This window comes from Emydura macquarii, unplaced genomic scaffold (assembly GCF_026122565.2).
Source record: "Emydura macquarii macquarii isolate MOO-44397 ecotype Brisbane River unplaced genomic scaffold, CSIRO-AGI_Emac_v2 contig_2428, whole genome shotgun sequence".
Lineage (NCBI taxonomy): Eukaryota > Metazoa > Chordata > Testudines > Chelidae > Emydura > Emydura macquarii.
This window is the reverse complement of record NW_027132565.1, coordinates 299,750-322,172: the sequence shown is the minus strand read 5'-3', so window position 1 is coordinate 322,172 and position 22,423 is coordinate 299,750. Positions and strand designations below refer to the sequence as shown.

The 22,423-nt window shown below is 51.5% G+C and overlaps 1 pseudogene; it reads left to right on the top strand.

Moving 5' to 3' along the window:
* The first annotated feature begins 2,508 nt into the window (after positions 1-2,508).
* Positions 2,509-22,423, top strand: part of LOC137162542 (zinc finger protein 850-like) — a 28,229-nt pseudogene continuing 8,314 nt past the window's right edge.

The window sequence follows — 22,423 nt, the reverse complement described above, 5'->3', positions numbered from 1 at the left end:
TCCGAGCTAGGGGAGCAGAGCTCCTAGTCCAGATCCGGGGCTAGTAGCCAGCCAGCCTGGTGTGGAGACAAGGGACTGGCTCTGACAAACTGCTCCCTGGGACCATCTGTCCCCGGCGCCCCATCTCCCTGGGCTCCCTCCTGATCGGGGCCCTGGCCTGATTGCAGAGCTCAGCCACTCCAGTATCAGACCGGAATCACTGCCAGCTGGGTAGGGGGCGAGGGCGGCTGGGCAAATGAGATCGGGGGGGGGGACCAGGCCGGGGGGGGGGCTCAGGCGGAGCTGCTGCCACCAGAGGGCCCTGGCTGTGGTGGAGGCGGGTGTGTCCGCGGATCCGCTCCCCGCTGGTGTAGACCTAGCAGAGCCGGGAGCTGAGCTCCCCGCACTGGATCAGGAGCTGCCGCCGCCTCCATTTTGATCTGGGAGCCGGAGATCTGCGTCTCCTCCGGCCGGGAGAGACCTTGGGTGAACCCCTCGGTTCCCAGCCCTGGGCTGGGGGGGACTTTCTGCGGTGCCCGGGACCAGCCCCTGGGGCAGGTGAGGTGGGGAGGACCTGGGAGAACGTGGCGGGGCCGGGCAGGAAAGGGACCTGCTGGTGGGTTGGTACTGGGGGGGGGGGGGGGAAGCGGGGGGAGGGGGGGACTAGCAGGAGCCGATCCGTTTCTGCCGGGAGCAATCGCCCGTGTAAACGGGCCACAAACCAGTTCTCCCAGGCCCGGGGGAGGGGAGAAAGAAGGGGGCAGTGGGGGCAGAGGTTCCCAGCTCGGCCCAGATCGGGTCTCTCCAACCCCTCCCGGGGCAGCCCGGCTGTCCTGGGAACAGGGTGAGCAGCTGCGAGAGAAGGGGCAGGTCCTGCCCCTCTGGGATCACTGCGCTGCCGGGGGGGACCGTGTGGGGGGAACCCCCCAAAGCGGCTCCTTTGAGTTCCCCTGTTTTTCTAGCGTTTGGATCAGAGACTCTGTCCCTGGCAGGGTTTAAAAGTCCCGCTGGGTTTAGTTCTGCTGGGAGGGGCCTGGCCTGGCCTGGCCTGGGTAGTAATAAACGAACTGTGTTTCTTCCACAGCATGGAAAGAGCCTGGGAGGGAATCGGGGTGTGATGGTCCAACGCCCCTTCTGAAACCTCCCCAGTCACCCTGCTGGCCCTGACAGGCTAAAGAATCACGTCCACATTTAGCTCCGGATCGTCCCCTCTCCCAGGCATCAGGGCAGGGAAATGGCTGTGGTGGAGCCAACTCAGGTAGGGGATTTTCAGGGAGCTGCTGGGGGGGAGAGGGTGGCAGGAGGGTGGACAGGGTGTGATTGGCCTCCTGGGACACCTTCAACCTGAATCTGATTTTTCTGAACATGTCCATTGGTGGGGAGGGGGCAGGAAATCCCCCCATTTCTGGAACAGGGAACAACCCCCCTGCACAGGGCTGGGAACATTGACCAGACTCTCAGGGCTGGAGCCTGGACCCACTAGCCAGAGGCTATTGTGAAATCTGTGCCTGTCCATGTCCCCTGCTCCATGCACAGCTTCTATTCGTACTCAGTGAGAAGACCCAGCCCTCCTCCATCGGCCGGGAGGGACAAGGAGCTCTCACTGGCTCTCCATTCCCTGAAGCCTCCTGGCTGCTCTGAGCAGGTGGGGTTGAGATTCTGTTACTCTGTCGTCGTCCCCCAGAGCTTCCGATATTTTTTCTTCCTTTCCTGTGTCTAGTGAGATCGTGGCTGGGGCAGCAGGTGCTCAGGGGAGACTTTTGTTGTTTCAGATGCCAGTGACCTTCGAGGAGGTGGCTGTGTATTTCACCATGGGGCAGGGGGCTCTGCTGGACCCCGCTCAGAGAGCCCTTTACAGGGACGTCATGCAGGAGAATTACAAGAATGTGACCTCGCTGGGTAAGGGATTCTAGTCCTGTCGGTTATTAGAAGCCGTGGGGTCTGCATTCCAAATTTGCTCAGGGTCTTCCCTGGCCAGTTAGATTGGAGGGGAATCGATTCCATGATCCACAGCTGCAGTGTGAGAGAGACTTGCATCTCCGCACCTCCCTCCGCCAATGGGATCAGGGTGTTAAAACCTCATGGACATGCTAACTCATCCCCATCCCTCCAGCTTTCAAGGGGGCAGAAGCCGTGTATTGTCCTGTCTGTGATGGTTTTCGGTTGCACACAGAATCCCTGTTCCCCTCCCTTCCTGGGACAAGCTCCAGCCATGGGGAGGGCTCTGGGCTCTGCAGGTTTAAAAATAGGCAGGGGTTCAACTACAGATCTGTGTGTGCGTCAGCAAAGCCCCCAGAGTGCACAGAACCTGGGAACTCCGAGTGAGGGTGTGACATTCCCCCCACTTCCCCAGACATCTGCTTGTCCTCAGGGGGCTCAGTGATCATGTTCTCATCCTCTTGGATTCCACATTCCCTCAGCACAGCATGGGGAGAAGTTAAATTCATGGAATATCCTTTGTGACAAATACTCTGCCAATACTCCATGCACCCTGATCTTCTCTGATTTCACCCCCTGAGCAGGATTTCCCGTTCCCAAACCTGTCCTGGTTGCCCGACTGGAACAAGGGGAAGAGCCGTGGGTGCCCGATCTCCAGGCCTGTGAGGACAGGGAGATCCCAAGAGGCAGCCGCACAGGTGAGGACTCAGTGAAACTGACACAGAGACCATCTGGAGAGTGATGGGAAAAGTTGAGAATCCCCAAAATAGGGTGTGAGCAAGCACCCTGTGTTCTGCCTCATGTCACTGAGGGCAGGCTGTAGTTAGTAGATATCGCACACGGCTTTCCACCCCTCTTGTTAGCTGCAGGAGTTTCCTTCCCAACTTTACTGCCCTCGGAGTGTTTGGGTGGGATGTAGAGGCAGAATCCAATTGCTCCGTCTTTGCAAATTTATTGTGTTGGGTTTTCCCTTTGTGCTCTTCCTCCTTCTCCCCAGCACAGACAATGACTAAGTGTCTGGATTGTCTCTCCCAGCAGGTGATGAGAGAGTGAGTGAGAATGAGGAGGAGAATCAACATCAGGAAGTTCCTGGGGAAGTGGAACCACCAGGGAGAAGAATAATTCCCCAGTGCTTGGAACAGGGAAAAGCCTGGGGAAATTGGCACGAATCAGAGATGCACCTGGGAAACCACCCCAGGAAGAAAGTGGATGAACTTATTATATGTTGGAGTGGATGCAAGGATCCTGAGGGCACCATGGCCCAGCAGACAAATTCCAATGAAGAGAAACCCTACCACTGCCTCCAGTGTGGGAAACAATTCATTCTGAGATCAGAGCTTATTACACATCAGACAGTCCACACTAGAGAGAAACCCCATAAATGCCTGGACTGCGGGAAAAGTTTTAGCCGCAGCTCACACCTCATTGGACATTGGAGGACCCACACAGGGGAGAGACCCTATAAATGCCTCTACTGTGGGAAAAGTTTCATTGAGAGCTCCCACCTTATCAGACATCAGAGAATTCATACGGGAGATAAACCGCATCAGTGCCTGCACTGTGGGAAAAGTTTTATTCAGAAAACAGACCTTATTTCACATCAGACAATTCACACAGGAGAGAAGCCCTATAAATGCTTGGACTGTGGAAAAAGCTTCAATAATCGCTCAAACCTTACTAAACATCGGCAAATCCACACAAGAGAGAGACCCTATAAATGCCTTGATTGTGGGAAAAGTTTCAGCCACAGATCAGACCTTACTGAACACTGGAGAATCCAGAGGGGAGAAAAACCCTATAAATGCCTCGATTGTGGAAAAAGTTTCACACAGAGATCAAGCCTTGTTACACATCAGAGAATCCACACAGGAGAGCGACCCCATAAGTGCTTGGACTGTGGGAAAAGTTTCACACACAGATCAGCCCGAAATAGGCATCAGACAATCCACACAGGCGAGAGACCTCATAAGTGCTTGAACTGTGGGAAATATTTCACACGGAGATCAGCCCTTATTACACATCAGGCAACCCACACAGGAGAGAGACCCCATAAGTGCTTGAACTGTGGGAAAAGTTTCCCACACAGATCATCCCTTATTAGACATCAGGCAAGCCACACGGGAGAAAGACCCTATAAATGCCTCGACTGTGGGAAAACTTTCATGCGCACATCAAACCTTATTTTGCATCAGAGAATCCACACTGGCTATAAACCTCATAAATGCCTTGTCTGTGGGAAAAGCTTCAGTAAGAGCTCAAACCTTGCTAAACATCGGAGAACCCACAAGGGTGAGCCCAACCCTAGGAATAGCTTGATGGCAGGAAAGGATTCAATCTGAGCTCACACATTAGTGATGCACACAACAGAAAGACCGTGAATGAGGGGGAAGTTTCATTTGGTGCTTCTGTAGTATCAGGCATCAGCAAATTTGCACAGAGATGAAACCTCTGAGATGTCCTCGGCGTGGAAAATGCTCCAAGTGGAGTTGACACCATCTTGGACATGAGAAACTCGTCCACACAGCAGGAAAATTCTCTCAGGGCTCTGACCAGGACTGGCCATAATAACCAATCCATTTCCTAATTCCCACACACATCAGGGGTATTTGGCTCCCAAGGATCCAGTTGCCTATTGCTGGGGTGAGGATACAGCAGCAGCTGGTCAGTGACGCTCTGGCTCTGCCTGGTCTAAGCAAACCCCTGGCAGAGGTGGAGAAGCCCCGATCAGCCCCTCCTCCCTGCTGCAGCCCTGACTGCTGAGCTGACGGGCCACAGGTGGGGGAAGGAAAAGAGAGAAACTTCTCCAGATGCTCCCTCTGCCTGGCTGAAGTTCCCCCCTTCTCCCTTCCCAGACAGGATCCCCCTGTCCTGGAGATTAAGCAAAGGAAAGTGGGGCCAGGCCCCGCTTTTGCTCTAGATACCTTTCCCCATCTTCCACCACCCCTGGCCTGGGCTCCCCCACTTACCTGGATCTGTTCCCAGCAGGGGGAGTGTACATGGGGGTGGTAACCCGGCCTCCCCCCTCAAATCCCGCAGGGTGCTGGGTTCTGTTGGATTCAATATTGAGGGACAAGGAATAGTATTTTGGAAGGAAACTGGGGATTGAAGGTTGGAGCTGGGAAGCAGAAGGAGGTGGCTGCCGGGGCTGTCAATTGTTTGGGGATAACAGGATAAGAGGAGAGGCAGAGCACAGGGGTAGAGAGATGCTGCCTCTGATCACTCACCCTCCCTGCCCCCTCTGCGTTCAGAGAGCACCACTGAGAGGGGCTGATTCCTGCAGGGCCTTTTGTGAGAGGCCTAGAGATTCCCCACACCTCCCTCCACCACATCAGCCTCGGAGGTTCTCTCTGTGGTAGGAAATGTGGCTGGGATTAGCCAGCGCATCTCTATGACCCGCCAGCAAATTTCCTAGTGTAAACTGACCCTGAACATCTTCTGTGTTCTGATCCCCCCGTTAGCAGAGTGATTGCTAGTCCCTGACTTCCCCCTTTGGGGCTGGGATTGTCTCATTCCCAGATAGTCTCACATTACTCCAGGCCATGCTGTAAAGCATGTATTGTTTGTGCATTTTCTCCCTTATGGACCAGAATTAAATAGATGCTAAAAAAGTTGGAGCGGGGACAGTAAAATGTGGTGTTTTAGCATCTGTGTCATTTCATAGGGAATGGGGTAACTCCTAGGGGTTCCCCCATCACACTCACACTTCATGCTCGAAATCGCAGCCTCTATTCAAGCAATGGAGAGTTTATCCTTTCTTCATTCTACCCCTCCACCGCTCAAAGTGTCACTTTAACACAGTGTCCCTGGCGCTCCATGATTAGGAATCAGAGTTTTGATTTCAATGATCCTAAGTCAGACTCTTGAGGGATGGGGAAGAAAGTCCCACAGACCTGGAAGGGAATCCAAATGAACCTGAAGGCACATCTGGAGCTGTCTGATCTTACAGCCCTGGTTCCGTCTATTGGTAAAATTGCTTCTGGTTTTTGTCTAGGCTAGTCCAGATCATTTTCAGATGGGACGCTGGCTTGTTTTATTTTTATGATGATGGTGCTAAAACTTTTGTAACTGACACGACCAAATAATGAGGCAAGAAGTAAAGCAGGTTTAGCCCCTAGAAAAAATGGGTAAATTTATTTTCCTGGTTTTGAGTCTGAACTTTCTGAACATGAAAGTATTTGCTAGCCCGTATACAAAAACCCTGTACTGTGGGTTTTTCTCTCTTCCCGAAAGTCATTTGCTCAGACATTTAGATATTAGAATAGTTTGGCAGGATGTAGCTCAGATTTGTTGAGGAAATCACGAGACAAATGTTCCTTTGCCGGAATAGTCCTTTTTAATTTAATTTTAACCTTTTTCTGCCCTTTGTCACCTGATTTTTGTTGTCTTTGAAGAATGACAATTAATATCTATCAGCACAAACATTGAGGGTAAGTGTAGATTGTCTCTTCAAGGGGCAGAGACTGAAATGGGGAAAGAAGTTCCGGCCTCATCCCTTCAGTGATGTGAGATACAGATGAGAGGGGGAAAGGTTGGGAGATGGGGGGACAGAGCTGAGAAACTTCTGGGTTTGCTCCTCAGAGGCAGACAGCTGAGGCTGAGAACTGTAAACTCCCTGCAGCAGAGTCAGAGAGAGACTAGAATTGGCCTATGATGAGCGTCATGTGATGCTACCCCTGAAATCTAATTGGCTATGAATGCCATCCCAAGAAGACAAAGCCCTGGCTGGCATGGTTTAGTTGGGGTTGGTCCTGCTTTGAGCAGGGGGTTGGACTAAATGACCTCCTGAGGTCCCTTCCAACCCTCATCTTCTTTGATTTGATGAAGAATGGTGTGGGGAATGGGGCAGCATCTCCTGATTGCTGCGAGAACAAGCTGGGCAGAGGTGGGAAGGAAGCCAGGGAAGTCAGCAGACCTGGAGAACTTTAAAGCCAGACCGATCCCCATCACTGAGGCCAGAGGGAGATGAGTGTGACATCCCAACTAGTCAGCCCCTCCCCACATTCTGCAGTGTCCTGTGTGGGGACAACAGAGACTGTCTGTGTCCCATGCACCACACATTCCTCACTGTAACCTGAGCTCTTTGGATTCCCTGCTCTCAGAGTGTTTGCTTTTGTGACTGGGTCCCAGCGTCTCTCACGGCTTCTCTGCACGTTTCTACCCATTTATCAGAGTTGCTCTGTTGCTGGTGCATGTGGGAGTTGGGTGTAGTGCTGGGCTGGGAAAAGGAATCTGTCTGTCTTCATCATTTGAAATAATAAAGTAGAATTTATTTTCTCCCACTTCCAGTGTCCTTTGTTTTGCATTCAGTGGCTGCCAACTCCAGAGGGAAGGTTAAAGGCAAAAGCAATGCTAACATGGTCTGGGATGGAAATGCATAGTGAGGTCACCTAAAGAACCTCACTACTGCCTCCTAGGCTCCTCCAATATCCCATAGAAATAAAACTCTGATGTCTTGTGCTCCTTGCCCTTGTTATACTTGTAAAAGAAAAGACGAGCAGGATCTTATTCAGGGACAAGGCAACACACCGCGTTTATTGCAAATGTAAAAATAGTCTCACACACATTCATACCCAAGACGTTCTGCAAGATGGTGTCACATAATGACCAGTCCTTTTATGAGTTGCTCGAGGAAGCCTAGTGGCCAACTAGGCTGGGCACGAGGAGGGAGCCGGGCTTCTGTCAGTCGCGACTCCAATGCTCCAAGATGAGGACTGCAGAACAAACCCCCAAACTTTCCAGTCTCACCCACCTTTTGATATGTTTGAGTTTTAACGTGAGTCTGTGGATGCTGCTGTGTACGCTGCCTCAGGGGTCTGTGTGACCATCGACCACCAGTCCATTACAGACATGACTTTCATCTTGCTTCCAATGGGACTTTGTTTCTTTTCTAGAGTGGATCCGTCTTGCTTTTTTCAGGGTGTCGTCTGCTTTCTTCAGCCATCAAGGTGGTACTGGCATTTGTAATCCCCATGAGCATCAGGCCAGGCTAGTGCTGGAGACTGATACCATCACTCATGCTTCATTCACACATTCAGATGAAATGATCCGCCCCTAAATGAAGTTTCAGCAAGACGCAGACTCGTTAATGGAGTACACTGATTCAAAACGGAGTTTCAGGTGCAATATGAAGTCATGTCAGACTTTGCCTACGATGATAGAGAACAAGCAATTGACAGAGTTACTATAGTTCTAATGCTACCAAACAAATCATTTAGAGGAATGGTCCATCCAGTGGTGGCAGTACGGAAATGAGTGAATTAAAAGACGAGTTCTATGAAGACAATTGTTACAACTGTTTCTGTCAGTGACAGTGAGAGGACGACTGACTTCAACAACAACAGGCCAAGCAGCCAGTGACTTAAAGACAAGTGGAACTTAAAGACGGGAGACACCGAACCATTCACAGCCCTGGGTCGGTCTGGGTCAGAGTCCACTGAATCTTTGAACTGGATGCTCTGAGGGTGATCTCCTCCGCACAGAGATCCATGTCCAGCAGCTGCGAGGCAGGTGGGTGACAAGGAGTCTGTCTGTCTGTCCTCCTGCTGTGACCCGCAGCTGTGTGTGGATGCTAAAATGCAAATCGTTTCGTTCCTGCCCCCTCCGGTGAATAATAGGGGGAGGTTTCCCTGCACCCCCTCATTAGGGGCTGTCTGGCTGCTTCCCCAGGCTGTAAATACATTGTCTGCCCAAGTCCCATGGTAGTAAAACTGCCAGGGGCAAAGTGTGTCCCGGGGGTGGTGTCACCACCCAGAAACGTGTCCCCCCCCGCTGCTCCGGGCAGCCTGTGGCCGAGCAGGACCCATCACCCCCGTGTCCCCGAGCACATTGTGGACTGTCTGCAGCAATGCCCGGACTCCTGCACAGAAACGCCCCTTCTCCCCCTCCCCGCAGCTGGGGTCTCCTTCCTGCTGCCCCTTGGCCCGGCGGCTTCGATGCACGATGCGCCCTTTGATGCTGAGAGAGGCGGCCAAGGTCTCGGGGACGGGTGGGCCCAGGAGGCAGGTGTGGGGCAGGGCGGCTGCCGGGAATCCCTCGGGCGCTAGGACCCAGGAGCAGCTGGGCTGCGGCGGTGGCAGTGATCGCGGGCGGAGCTCGTGGCGGCAGCAGCACAGGCGGCTCCAGGCTCCCGGGGCTGGTTCGCTGCTGCTGCGACTCTGGGTCCGGCTCCCGGCGAGATCCGAGCCCGGCGGCGGCTGCTGGGTCCCCGGAGCCGGGCTGCAGCCGGGCGGTGACTGGGGCGGTGACATCCCCGCTGCGCCCCACCCAGGAGCCTCTCCCGGGGCAGAGACCCCAGCCTGGCCAGGCCCTTCCCGGCCCCGGTCCAGGCCCCGCTCGCAGGGAAGGTGAGAGAGACCTTCCCCCCCCGCCCCGCCCCGCCCCAGGGAGCGGCGCCTCCCGCTCCCAGCCCGGCTGCAGGGTGTGGGCATTGCGGGGGGCAGGGAGGTGCGATGGGGCAGGGGGGGTGATGGGGTGCGGGGCAGGCCGGGATGGGGGCAGGGGCTGCGCTGCGGGGCAATGGGGGGCGGGTGGAGAGCTCTGGGGTGAACATGGCTGGAGTCGAGGGGAAGTCCGGGTGGGGGGTGCTGAGAAGCAAAGGGGGGATGTGGGGGAGGGGCTATGGGGCAGGTGAGGGCTAACGGAGGCTGGGTGGGGAAGAGACCGAGAGAGGCTAATGACAAAGGGACAGTGAGCGAGAGAATGGCTCCCCCCCCCCCATAAGGCAGGAAGAGGGTGAGGGGGGGCCTCCAGCCCAGCAGCCGGGGGGATTTTCCCCCTTTGTGGTGAAATAAGGCTGGGGGCTGGGCAGGGGAATTCAGGGCTTGGAAACTACTCAGCAAATATCCAGACACAACCTGCACCCCCCCACACACACCAACACCCCCTTCCCACAATTTGTTACCGTTCTTTACAGACACACTCCCGATTTTGGGTGTCGTCTCCTGAATGTTTGGGCTGAGCGGGGTCCTGGCCTGATCTCTGGGCAGGATTCAGAGCTCAGCCAGGCTGGTGTCAGACCAGAGTCGCTGCCAGCTTGGGCAGGGGGTGAGGGCGGCTGGGCAAATGAGATCGAGCCCTGCCTGAGTGTCCCTGGGGGCTGCAGTGATGGTCCAGGGGGGCTCAGACATTAGACTGGCTCAGACATTAGACTGCACTACTTGGCGGGGGCTGGGGCGCTGGAGGGGGTCACGTGGTCTTTGGGGACAATGTCGGGGGAGTCCCCCAAAGTGAATCCTTTGATTCTGCTCTTCTTCTAGCCTTTGGATCAGAGACTCTGTCCCTGGGAGGGTTTAAAAGTCCCACTGGGTTTAGTTTTGTTGGGAGGGACCTGCACTGGGTAATAATGAACTGCACGGGGCTGTGAACGTTTTCCAGACTCCCAGGGCTGCAGCCTGAACCCACTAGCCAGAGGCTGCTGTAAAACAGGAAGGGAAGCTGTTGGGATTCCTGTCCCACCCTGTCCCTGTCCCCTGCTCTGAGCTCAGCTTCCCATATCAGCCTGTGGCTAATAAGTGTGTGGTAAAGGAGAAGACCAGCACTCCTTCATCTGCTGGAGGGACAAGGAGCTCTCACTTTCTCCCTGTAGGAGAGTAAAGAGTTAAAAGCTGGACAAGTGATGAGGCCTAAGCCACAGGGAATGGGTTCATGGCACAGGCAAAACCTTGTTTCTGTTACTGGTGTGAATTGTGGCTAGAGTCTGTTCTCTCTCTCCTTTCCCTCCCTTCCTAGCCATTTGCACAAGGAGTGAGACTAACCAATAACTATTCTCCTTCTGTTCAAGGTCTTTGGTGGGAACAGAGCATTGTCCTCTTTCCCTCCCTTGCATACAGTATATTTGAAAGAATGTTAGGCTATGTCTACACTACAGCACTAATTCAAATTAGCTTAATTTGAATTACAGAATGCGATTTATAGAAAGTGCTGCAGACTGTCCACGCTACAGTGTTTGTGCTGATGTCTTGCGTCTACACTGGCCAGCCTTAATTCGAATTAGAAAGCAGTGCAATGTGGGAAGCTATCCCACAGTGCAACTAACCATAGAGGCTGTTGTGACGAGTGTCGTCATCCCAGGATGCAGCGCTGCTTCCCCCACCCCCAAACAAACAGCAAAAGGATTTTCATGCTGTTTTTTTACTCCCCCGATGGCCATTGCTGCAGGCACATGGAGCCGGCTGAACTGTGCTCTCATTTTGACCGTGACAAATACATCGCAGCGTATCCTGAATTACTTTAGAACTGTATGCTGTTTGCCTTTCATGCTCCCCCTACCATCCCCTGTATATTGCTTGCCTTTGATTTTGATTCTACAGGTGTCTGTAGAATGTAAGATAGATTACAAGGGAGTCGGTTAGTAGTTTAATACAGTGATACAAATGTTTCCTTTTCACTGATGGAAAGCATGATCTAATGTATCCACATGTAGCACTGTGAATAAACTCTTATAAGAAAGTATCAATTTCCATGATTGGCCACTGAAACAATGTAGCAAAGAATTCCCTCTCACTGCTGCCATTTAAAACGCATTCACCACGGCATTCACCATTTACGTCCCATTGCGTCCACACTCACACTAATACGAATGAACTGATGCGCTTCAGGTGCTAATCCACTTGCAGAGGTGGTTTTATTAATTCCATTTTAAAGGCTCCTTAATTTGAATTAATAATGTGCTAGTGTAGATGTGGGTGTAATTAATTTAAATGAAGGGACTTTAATTCAAATTAAGCCACCAGTGTAGACCAGGCCTTAGTAAGTTTCAAGGTAATGTGCCTGGGCTCTGGGCAAAATCCTGTAAACAACACACAGGGGCGGGTATAATTGTATTCATCCTGTAGTTATTAATATTCATTTGATAGGTGTCAATGTTACCAACTAAGGGTCTGCGGGGAGTGGCTGGGAATGTGTACACACTGACATGCTGTTATGGATAAAAGGATTGTAAAGTAACCCCCTCTTTGCTCACTCCCGGCGTCGAGGTGGAACGAGCAGACAATAAAAGGTTCTGTCTCCCCAATCCACCCCGGGCACAACCTGCTTGATTATTTCTAACACTCCCCACCCCCTGAAGCCTCCTGGCTGCTCTGAGCAGGATGGGGTGGGATTCTGCTGGTCCGGCCTTTCCAGAGCATTTCTCTTTTTGGCCTTTCTCTCCCATCACTAGGGGAGTTCTGGCTGGGGCAGCAGACTGTGAGTGGAGACTTTTGTTGTTTCAGATGCCGGTGACCTTCGAGGAGGTGGCTGTGTATTTCACCCAGGGGCAGGGGGCTCTGCTGGACCCCGCTCAGAGAGCCCTCTACAGGGACGTCATGCAGGAGAATTACAAAAATGTGACCTCGCTGGGTAAGGGATTCTTGTCCCGTCAGTTCTTAGAAGCCGTGGGGTCTGCATTTCCAAATCTGGTCAGGGTCTTCCCTGGTCAGTTAGATTGGAGGGGAATTGCTTCCATAATCCAGAGCTGCACTGTGACAGGAACTTGCATCTCTCTACCCCCTCCCATGGGACCAAGGGGTCAAAACTTGTGGACATGCTCACTCAACCCTCCAGCTTTCAAGGGGGCAGAAGCCGTGTATTGTCTTCTCTGTCTCGTTTCTCACTCGCACACAGGATCCCTGTTCACCTCCCTTCTTGGGACTCGCTCCAGCCATGGGGAGGGCTCTGGGCTCTGCAGGTTTAGAAACAGGCAGGGGTTTAGCTCCAGGATTGTGTGTGCGTCAGCAAGGCCCCCAGAGCGCACAGATCCTGGGAACTCCTATTGAGGACATGACAGTTCCCCACACCTCCCTCGTCATCTGCTTCTCCCAGGGGGCTCAGTGACCATGTTCCGATTCTCTTGGATTCCATGTTCCCTCAGCACAGCATGGGGACAGGTTCATGAAATCATCTTTCTGCTGAATATGCCTCCAACTCTCTGTGCACCCTGATCTTCTCTGATTTCTCCCCCGAGCAGGATTTCCCGTTCCCAAACCAGAGCTGATTGCCCGGCTTGAACGAGGAGAGGAGCCGTGGGTGCCCGATCTCCAGGCCTGTGCTGAAAGGGAGATCCCGAGAAGCAGCGACATGGGTGAGGACTCAGTGACACTGACACAGAAGCCACCTGCAGGTGGAAGGAGAAAGTTAAGAATCCCAAAAATGTGGTGTGAGCAAGCGCCCTGAGTTCCACCTCATTTCCCCAGGTCATGGCTGTTTGGCAGTAGATATCACATGTGGTTTTCCACTCATCCTGTTTGCTGCAGGAGTTTGCTTCCCAACTTTACTGCCCTGTGAGTGTTTGGGTGGGTGGTGGAGGCAGAATCTGATGGCTCGGTCTTCACAACTTTAAGGTGTTGGTTTTCCATTTGTACTCTTCGTCTTTCACCACGACACAATGACTGAGTGTCTGGATTGTCTCTCCCAGCAGGTGATGAGATAGTGAGTGACAAGGAGGAGGATCAACACCAGCAAGTTCCTGGGGAAGTGGAGCCACAGGGGAACTTTTTGAGAAGAACTGAAGGGAATTTTCCCCAGTGCTTGGAAGAGGGAGAAAACCGGGGAAATCAGCAGAGGTCAGAGAGGCTTCTGGGAAACCACCCAAGGAAGAAAGTGGATGAATCTATTAAATGTGGGGAAGGATTCAAGGATCCCAAGGAAACCAGAGCCCAGCAGACAAATCCCAAGGAAGAAAAACCCTATCACTCTCTCCAATGTGGGAAAGGTTTTGATTTGAAGTCAGCACTAATTAGACATGAGAGAATCCACATGGGAGACCACATAAATGCTTGAAGTGTGAGAAATGTTTTATACGGAGATCATTCCTTATTATTCATCAGAGAATACACACGGGAGAGAGACCCCATAAGTGCTTGGACTGTGGGAAAACTTTCGCACAAAGATCAAACCTCATTAATCATCAGAGAATACACACAGGAGAGAGACCCCATAAGTGCTTTGACTGTGAGAAAAGTTTTACGCAGAGATCAACCCTTGTTAGACATCAGGCAATCCACACAGGAGAGAGATCCCATAAGTGCTTGAACTGTGGGAAAGGTTTTACAGATATATCAGGCCTTATGAAACATCAGAGAATACACACAGGAGAGAGACCCTTTAAGTGTTTGGACTGTGGGAAAACTTTTTCACAAATATCATCCTTGATTACACATCAGGCAACCCACGCAGGCGAGAGTCTCCATAAGTGCTTGAACTGTGAGAAAAGTTTCGCATACAGATCAGCCCTTATTAAACATCAGCGAACACATACTGGAGAGAGACCCTATAAGTGTTTGGACTGTGAGAAACGTTTCGCATACAGATCATCTCTTAATATACATCAGAGAATACATACAGGAGAGAGACCCTATAAGTGTTTGGACTGTGGAAAACGTTTTTTACGAATGTCATCCTTTACTCTACATCAGGCAACCCACACAGGAGAGGGTCTCCATAAGTGCTTGGACTGTGAGAAAAGTTTTACACAGAGATCAGGCCTTATTATACATCAGAGAATACACACGGGAGAGAGACCCCATAAGTGCTTGGACTGTGGGAAAAGTTTTACACAGAGATCAGGCCTTATTATACATCAGAGAATTCACACAGGAGAGAGACCCCATAAGTGCTTGGACTGTGGGAAAACTTTCGCACAGAGATCAGTCCTTATTATACATCAGAGAATACACACAGGAGAGAGACCCCATAAGTGCTTGGACTGTGGGAAAAGCTTCCCACAAAGATCACACCTCAGTCATCATCAGAGAATACATACAGGAGAGAGACCCCATAAGTGCTTGGACTGTGGGAAAAGCTTCCCACAAAGATCACACCTCAGTCATCATCAGAGAATACACACAGGAGAGAGACCCCATAAGTGCTTGGACTGTGGGAAAAGCTTCCCACAAAGATCAGAGCTCAGTCGTCATCAGAGAATACACACAGGAGAGAGACCCTATAAGTGCTTGGACTGTGGGAAAAGCTTTGCACAAAGATCATGCCTCATTAGTCATCAGAGAATACACACAGCAGAGAGACCCCATAAGTGCTTGGACTGTGAGAAGAGTTTTACAGCTAGAACTGCCCTAATTATACATCAGGCAACCCACACAGGGAAGAGACTCCATCAGTGCTTGGACTGTGGGAAAAGTTTCACATACAGATCACACCTTATTAGACATCAGGCAATACACACAGGAGACAGACCCCATCACTGCTTGGATTGTGGGAAATGTTTCTCACGAAGATCATCCCTTATTACACATCAGCTAACCCACACAGGGGAGAGACCCCATAAGTGCTTGGACTGTGGGAAAAGTTTCGCACAAAGATCACACCTCAATAAACATCAGAGAATCCACACAAGATCTAAGCACTGATCAGCACCTCCTCCCTGCTGCAGCCCTGGCTGATGGACCACAGGTGGGGGAGGGAGAGAGAGAAACTCCTCCAGATGCTCCCTCTGCCTGGCTGAAGTTCCTCCCTCTCCCTTCCCTTCCCAGCTGGGATCCCCCTTTCATGGAGATTGCGAGGAAGACACTTGTCAGGCTCCACATTCACACTAGACACTTCCCCCATCCTCCATCTTCCACCAGCGTCTGGGCTACCTATGGGGTACGGCCTTCTGGATCAGAGGGTACCAACGCAGCAAAGCTCTTTGGATTTCGTACCCGGAGTGTTTGCTGTAGTGACTGGGTCCCAGCGTCTCTCATGGCTTCTCTGCACGTTTCTACCCACTGATCAGTGTTGCTCTGTTCCTGGTACATGTGGGGTTGGGTGTAGTAACGGGCTGGGCTGTGGGTGGGGAAGGGAGTCTGTCTTTTACTTGTCCACTGAAATAATAAAGTAGAATTTAGTGTCTCCCATTGCCAGGGTCCTGTGTTCTGCATTCAATGGCTGCCAACTCCAGAGTGAGGTTTAGAGGTGAGAGCAATGCTAACATGGTCTGGATGGAAATGTGCAGTGAGGTCACCCAACCACCCTCACCCCTGCCCTGTCATAGGCTCCTCAAATTCCCCATAGAGATAAAACACTGAAATCTTGTGCTGCTCTCCCTGACCCCAGTACAAATCAGGAACAGTCTGACTGGTCTCATACGCCTCTTCCTCATCCCGGTGCTAGTCGGGCGTAATCCCACTGGAGCCACTTGAACTGTCTCCAGCAGTTTGAAGCTGTGAGTGGACAATCAGACCATTGGCCTCTAAGGGTATGTCTACACTGCCCGGGCTGCAGGGATCCATGCAGTGGGATCAACTGAGCGGGCAGTGGAGACCCGCTGAATTGATCCTGGATGTGTTCTTCAGCCAACGCAATAAATCCACACACACACACACACCGAAAGGAATAAGGCTGCATTGACCGGAGGGCATCTCCCATCGACGCAGCGCAGCGGAGACGCCATGGTAAAGGCACGTAAGTAACTCGATAGGAGACACGGTCACTGCCAGTGTAGACCAGGCCTTGGTCTGTTTGCAGAGATATGCTCACAAATTGTGCCAAAGCAATTCTGATCTCTGAGCTGGGTTTCAGCCCAAGGTCACTCTTCTCACAACCTTACCCCTGTCTAATTGTAGCGCAGTCCCATTGAAATGACTGGGTTAGGGGCTGGAAGATGCTGGAAATGGGAGGGACTGTTTCTAGTTCAATCACCCAAATGTGTTCTGAAAGGTCACTGTTAATGGGATCTGCTTCGCTCTCCTGCTTGGACAGCCTCTATACCTGGGGATCCAGGGGACAGGAAGAAGCAGCCTTACCATTTGGCTGCCAGTTCCCGCCGGCTCCTGGAACCCAGCCTGGCACCGCTGGGTTTTCATCATCCTGATCCTGAAAGACAACCTGGCCGGGGAGAAAGAGGGAACCAGCTGCCATCCTCCACTGCACCAGCTTGAGCTAAATCCTCAACTCCGCCTGGGATGTGAGACTGGGGGTTCAGCTGTCACCCTTCCCCTCCCTCTCTCCCCCTCCCCCACTCTACTGTTGCTCATTCCTCTCTCTCTCCTTTTGCCTTCTGTCTCCTGTAAGTCTGGCTTAGCCGGTCGAGACAGCTTCACCTTTTGCACTAATGCTGGTGGCCTGTGATCGGAGCAACAGTTAAAAGCAATGCTGTAAGCGGCCCAATCTGGCTAGAAGTTTGCCATGTCTCAGACGGGCTGATCAGTGGGTGAGCTGTGCCCAGGTTTCCCCCACCTGTGAGGCTGCCAGTGTGACTGAGCCCCGGCAGAAGAAGCTGCGTTTTCTGTTTTTGTTGTTCTTTTATCTCCCCTTTTGTGGGTCACTGTTTTCTTTTGTCTCATGGGGAGCAGGATTGGACTCCAACAACAACGGCTCAGGCCTGTCTCGACCAACTTTTTCTCTTTTCCCCTCAAAAACACAGTTACTACCATAAGGCACCTAAGAGACTGTCCAGCAGGGATTTCCCCCAGGAAAGTCTCTATATAGCTAATGGGAAATTGTTATCATGGGAGGAAGCCGTGATAACTGCATCCCAAACTGCACTTACCTGTTTAATGCTGGAGCCATGAACGAGGGATTTGTTAAAACCTTACCCATTGTTGGGTGGGAAACAGCCCTTTATCAACCCCACAGCTCCCTGAACACGGCGGAAACACCTTGCTGTTCACATGTCACAAGGAAAGCTGGTCTTTGGGGAGTTTTCAACTCCAACCCCCCATTGTGGGAATTACCCAGCTGTTCTCCTCCCAAACGGAGGGCATCTTACATCATTCAGCAATTAGAGACAGACACAATCGATAAACGGTGAGGACAGTTTATATCAGCATTTGATAAGTACGCGAAAATGAGGAAAAATCTGAGAAAATTTATAACAAATTGGTGAAGTAGAAAGGAAAAAAGCGAACTCAGAAGGGTTTCATGTGGAATGGGTATCGAAAGGAAAAATAAGCAGAGAATATATTTAGTAATCCAGCAACAGAGAGAAATTGATCAACCTCTCAGGGGCGTGTAGTAAAAGTCAGTAAGTGAATAAAGAGGGAAATCTGTGCAACAATATTTGATTATTTGAGAGAAATGGTGCTGGACTGGAGGATATAATATCTGCCTATTAAACACTATCTGGTAGAGCAGGAAAACGGGAGGGGATTTATAAGAACATTAGCCTCAGAATATTTCAGGGAAAGAATGTTCTTAAGGATGCAAGGTTGAACAGTCTCAGGCAGTGCCAGAACCAAGGATGTCTGGGCCTTGTTAATTCAGCCCCCTTGTGCCTGTGCGTTCCTACACAATCTTTAATGACAGAGTCACACCCTGCAGCGCTCATTAACACAGGAACTGCCTCATGCAGGGTATGTCTACACTGCAACAACAAAACACCATGGCAGCCAGTCTCAGAGCCTAGGGCAGCTGACTTGGCGTTGCCGGGGATGTTCTGGCTTCAGGGCTAAAAATGGCCGTGTAGATGCTTGAGCTGGAGCCTGGGGTCTGAGATCCTCCCCACTCGCCAGGTTTCAGGGCCAACTGCAAGCCAAAACCAGACATCGCCATTGCTATTTTAGCGCCAAAGCCAAGTCAGTTCACCTGGGCTCTGAGATTCGCTGTCGTGGGTCTTCATTTGCAGTGTAGACGTCCCCTCAGTCTAGACTCTGGGTCTCTGATGCAGCAAATATCTCCCCAACCCAGCTCTGTGGAGTTGAATAGAACCCGCTAGCTTGTCCTTGGACATTCATGGGTTAGATTTGTAAATGGCTAATCACCCCGGAACCCAACACTCTCCTCCTCTGCATCATCCTCTCTGCTCCGTCTTCATTAGTCTGGGCAAAACCCCCTGACGCCCTGAGACACACTGGGTGTGGTGCTAGTTACATTGTCTCTGTCTGTGCCCAAATTGTTCCTTTGCCTTCTCTGTTTGGGGCGCTGGAACATTGAAAACTGCATTGCTGGGATGTTCTTCATGCTGACAAATGTGTTGATTTTTACTGCCTGGCTCATTCTCAGAAGAAACAGCTTCTATGCCTGAACCGCCTGACCCCAGGAGCAGGGTTCACTAGCAGAGCTAGGCGAATCCTTGCAGAGGGGATTTAGGCACCGAACTCTGTGAGAGGGGCAGGGTTTGGGACACCCCCCTGTGGTTGGCATCTCCCATTGGATAGATTAAGGACACCTGACTTAGCGGGTGTTGCAGGGTCGTTGAACTGGGAGGAATGAGAAGGAGCGTTCATTTGGTTACAGCTTCTAATCCGCTCGGTCCCCTTTGTCACGCACGTCCAGCAAAGGGAGCCCCGAGTTCCCTACTTTACATCTAAAATAATAGGTGCACACACACACTTCTGCAACGCCCCCTAAAATCCCTATTTGGTGATATAAAAGATTATAAAATGAATATTAACAGCCAGGGGAGGCGTATCATTATATCGGCCCCTGTTTGTTATTTCCCACGACACTTGCATAGCAGATACTTTTATCTGAACAGCAGGAATGACCATGAAGTCCCTTAACAAACGAGCAACCAGGGAAGAAGTAGGGGGAGAGATCCCGAGCTTTCCCTAACAGACATGCTGCCTGGGGGAGAAGAGAGACCAGCCTTTCACCACATTCTTTGTCCAGGTGGTGTGGGGAGGAATGGTCAGGAGAGGGGAGGGGGGAACAGAGCCTGCCCGTTACCATGGTGTCTATTGGGCAGGCTTGCCCTGTTCTGGACACTGCTAAAAAGTTGCTCTGATTTGCTCCCTCTTTCCCTAACTTCAAGGCTAGAAAAGTGCTGTGGTTTGCACATGACTATTGCTTGGCTAGTACCTGGCCTTTTTAGCCCAAGTCAGGGGTCCTGCGGTGGACAATTCGTGTCCAAAGCCTGGGCCCAACTCCCAGCCCCCAGGAATGTGGCCCAGCGCTGACATCCTTTGTCCCCGCGCCCACAGCGGGCTGGCTGTTTCGGATCCCATTCTAAGGCTCCCATCTCTGCCTATCCATTGTACAGGGAGCCTAGGTACTGTGACAGGGCCAGACCTGATGGCTACAGGAGTGTAGTGTTGGGGATCTATATTAGCCCCAATATTAGCAAATCCCAGTTTCCCGGGTGATCCAGCTGGGGCTACTCTGGGGCAATTAGGCCAATTAGGCCAGCTGAGGCCAATCAAGGAGCTTGGCCCAGCAGTTAAAAGCCTCCCGGTCAGGCAGCTGGAAGGGAGTTAGGAGGAGAAGCAGTGCAGCTACAGGACTTGGAGCAATCACTGGCACATACTACAACCCGGAAAGGTACCAGAGACAAGAGGGGGCACCTGTCCGGCTATGGCCAGGGACTCAAGGCCCAGGCCTGAGGGAGAACCCCTCCCCACCCAGTTCCAGGAAGCAGACCGTAAGCAGTGGGACCAAGGACAGGCAGCCCAGGGAAGGGAGTAAGTCATGGACTGGGCAGTTTGGAGACTACTCCACACAGGGTCCCTGGGTTGGGGCCTGGGGCAGAGGGTGGGTCCAGGCCCCCCCCTGCTCCCACCCAGGCAGATCATAGTTGTAGCCAAAGAGGGCACAATACCCACAAAAGGGCTGAACAAGCTGCCCTTGTCACAGTACCTAACTCTGTTGTGTGGATCTCAGTGCTTTTCCTGTGCCTAAATTTAGGCCTTGCCACAGCTCAGCGTCACAATGCCCCAGTGCCTTTGTGAATTGAGCCCCAGGCCTTTCCCTTGCCGCTGAGAGGTGCTTTGTTGCTTACCTCAGGGTAAGTAAAGTGTGGGAGACATTGGGAGGTAAAAACATAGTGGAGGACAGGCCATTTTGGTTTCAGCAACGAGGAAAAGGTCTGAGAAAATGTCTCTGAAATCAGATCTGAGGGCAACACACAGACATACTTGTGCCGAAGTGCAAATACATGTAAAAGTGACAGTGAGCGGATATTAGAGAGACAAGGTGAATGAGGTGATATCTTTTATTAAACTAACCTCTTAGTGAGACAGACAGCTTTTGGACACAAAGATGAGCTCTGTGTGCTTTGAAAGCTGGTCTCTTTCACCAACAGAAGTCGGTCCAATAAAAGATATATCACCTCACCGGCCTTGTCTCCCTAAAATCCTGGGACCAACACACCTACAGCAACCCTGCATACAATAATGATCAGTCTGTCTAAGGAACCCACGTACGTAGATTTTCTGCACCATAGCTCCTGTTTAAAAGGTATTCATAAGAATTCCAAATAGTGGTTATAATCCTTTACACTCTTTTCTGTGGTTTGCATGCATAAGAAGTTCATTCACTCTAGAAACTCAATGGCCTGATCTACAATGGAAACCAAGAAATAATGCCACCTTCATTCAGGGTTTTACATACAATAGCCCTGAGGTTTACCTCTGCAGGACCCCCTTCCAAATTACAAAAAGACCTTTTGATTTTTAATGGGAACACAAATAGAGATTTCATGCTAGCAACTTGTGATAGGAGTGTCCCCCTCTGTCACTACTTCACCCCCCTCTGGACGAGGGGATGGAGAAAGGTCAGAAGGTAGCCAACTGTAAGGGGAGTACCTCCGACCTTCAGAACTTGCTATCCTGGCACAGAGGATGGGGAAAGGTAGAAATAGCAAAGTGTAAAAGGCAAAGCTTCAACACTCAGAGCTTTGACATCGCTGGAGCAAGGGAAGGGGAAGACAGAGAATGGAAAATAGGATTTGTGATGGGCCTGCCCCCATCTGTCCCCGTGTGCTAGCCTGGATCACAGGGTAGGAAAGGGAGAGGCCACAAATTCTGGCGGGGCAGCGAAAGAGAACACTTTGATGTCAGTAATCGCTGCCGGAAGGAAATTGTGCTGGCAGCTGTTTTTAATGTCACCGTGGCAGGGAGGCCTGGAGGCAGGGTGGACAAGAGATGTTTTGCTGACAGGGACGAGTGAAGCTGGCCCTACAGATCACCAAAGTGCCCTAGCCCTGACAACTCCGTGACCCGAGTTAGGGAGCAGACCTCGGAGGAGACGAGACCATCTCTGACAAGCTGCTCCCTGCACCAATCTTACCAGAGCTTCTCATACACACAAGCAGTGCCACTGAGACGTGTCCGTGCAGCTCCAGGCTCTGGAGCCCATCACCCCTGCATCCCTGGTGATATAGGGAGACTTTCTGGAATAATCCTCAGCTTCCATATAACCCCCTCCCTCTGCCTGGGATCATAGAATCATAGAATATCAGAGTTGGAAGGGACCTCAGAGGTCATCTAGTCCAACCCCCTGCTCAAAGCAGGACTAACCTCAGCTATATCATCCCAGCCAGGGCTTTGTCAAGCCGCAGCTTAAAAACCTCTAAGGATGGAGATTCCACCACCTCCCTAGGTAACCCATTCCAGTGCTTCACCACCCTCCTAGTGAAAAACTTTTTCCTAATGTCCAACCTAGACCTCCTGCCTTGCAACTTGAGACCGTTGCTCCTTGTTCTGTCATCTGCCACCACTGAGAACAGCCTAGCTCCATCCTCCCTGGAACCCTCTTTCAGGTAGTTAAAGGCTGCTATCAAATCCCCCCTCACTCTTCTCTTCTGCAGAGTAAACAAGCCCAGTTCCCTCAGCCTCTCCTCATAAGTCCTGTGCTCCAGCCCCCTAGTCATTTTTGT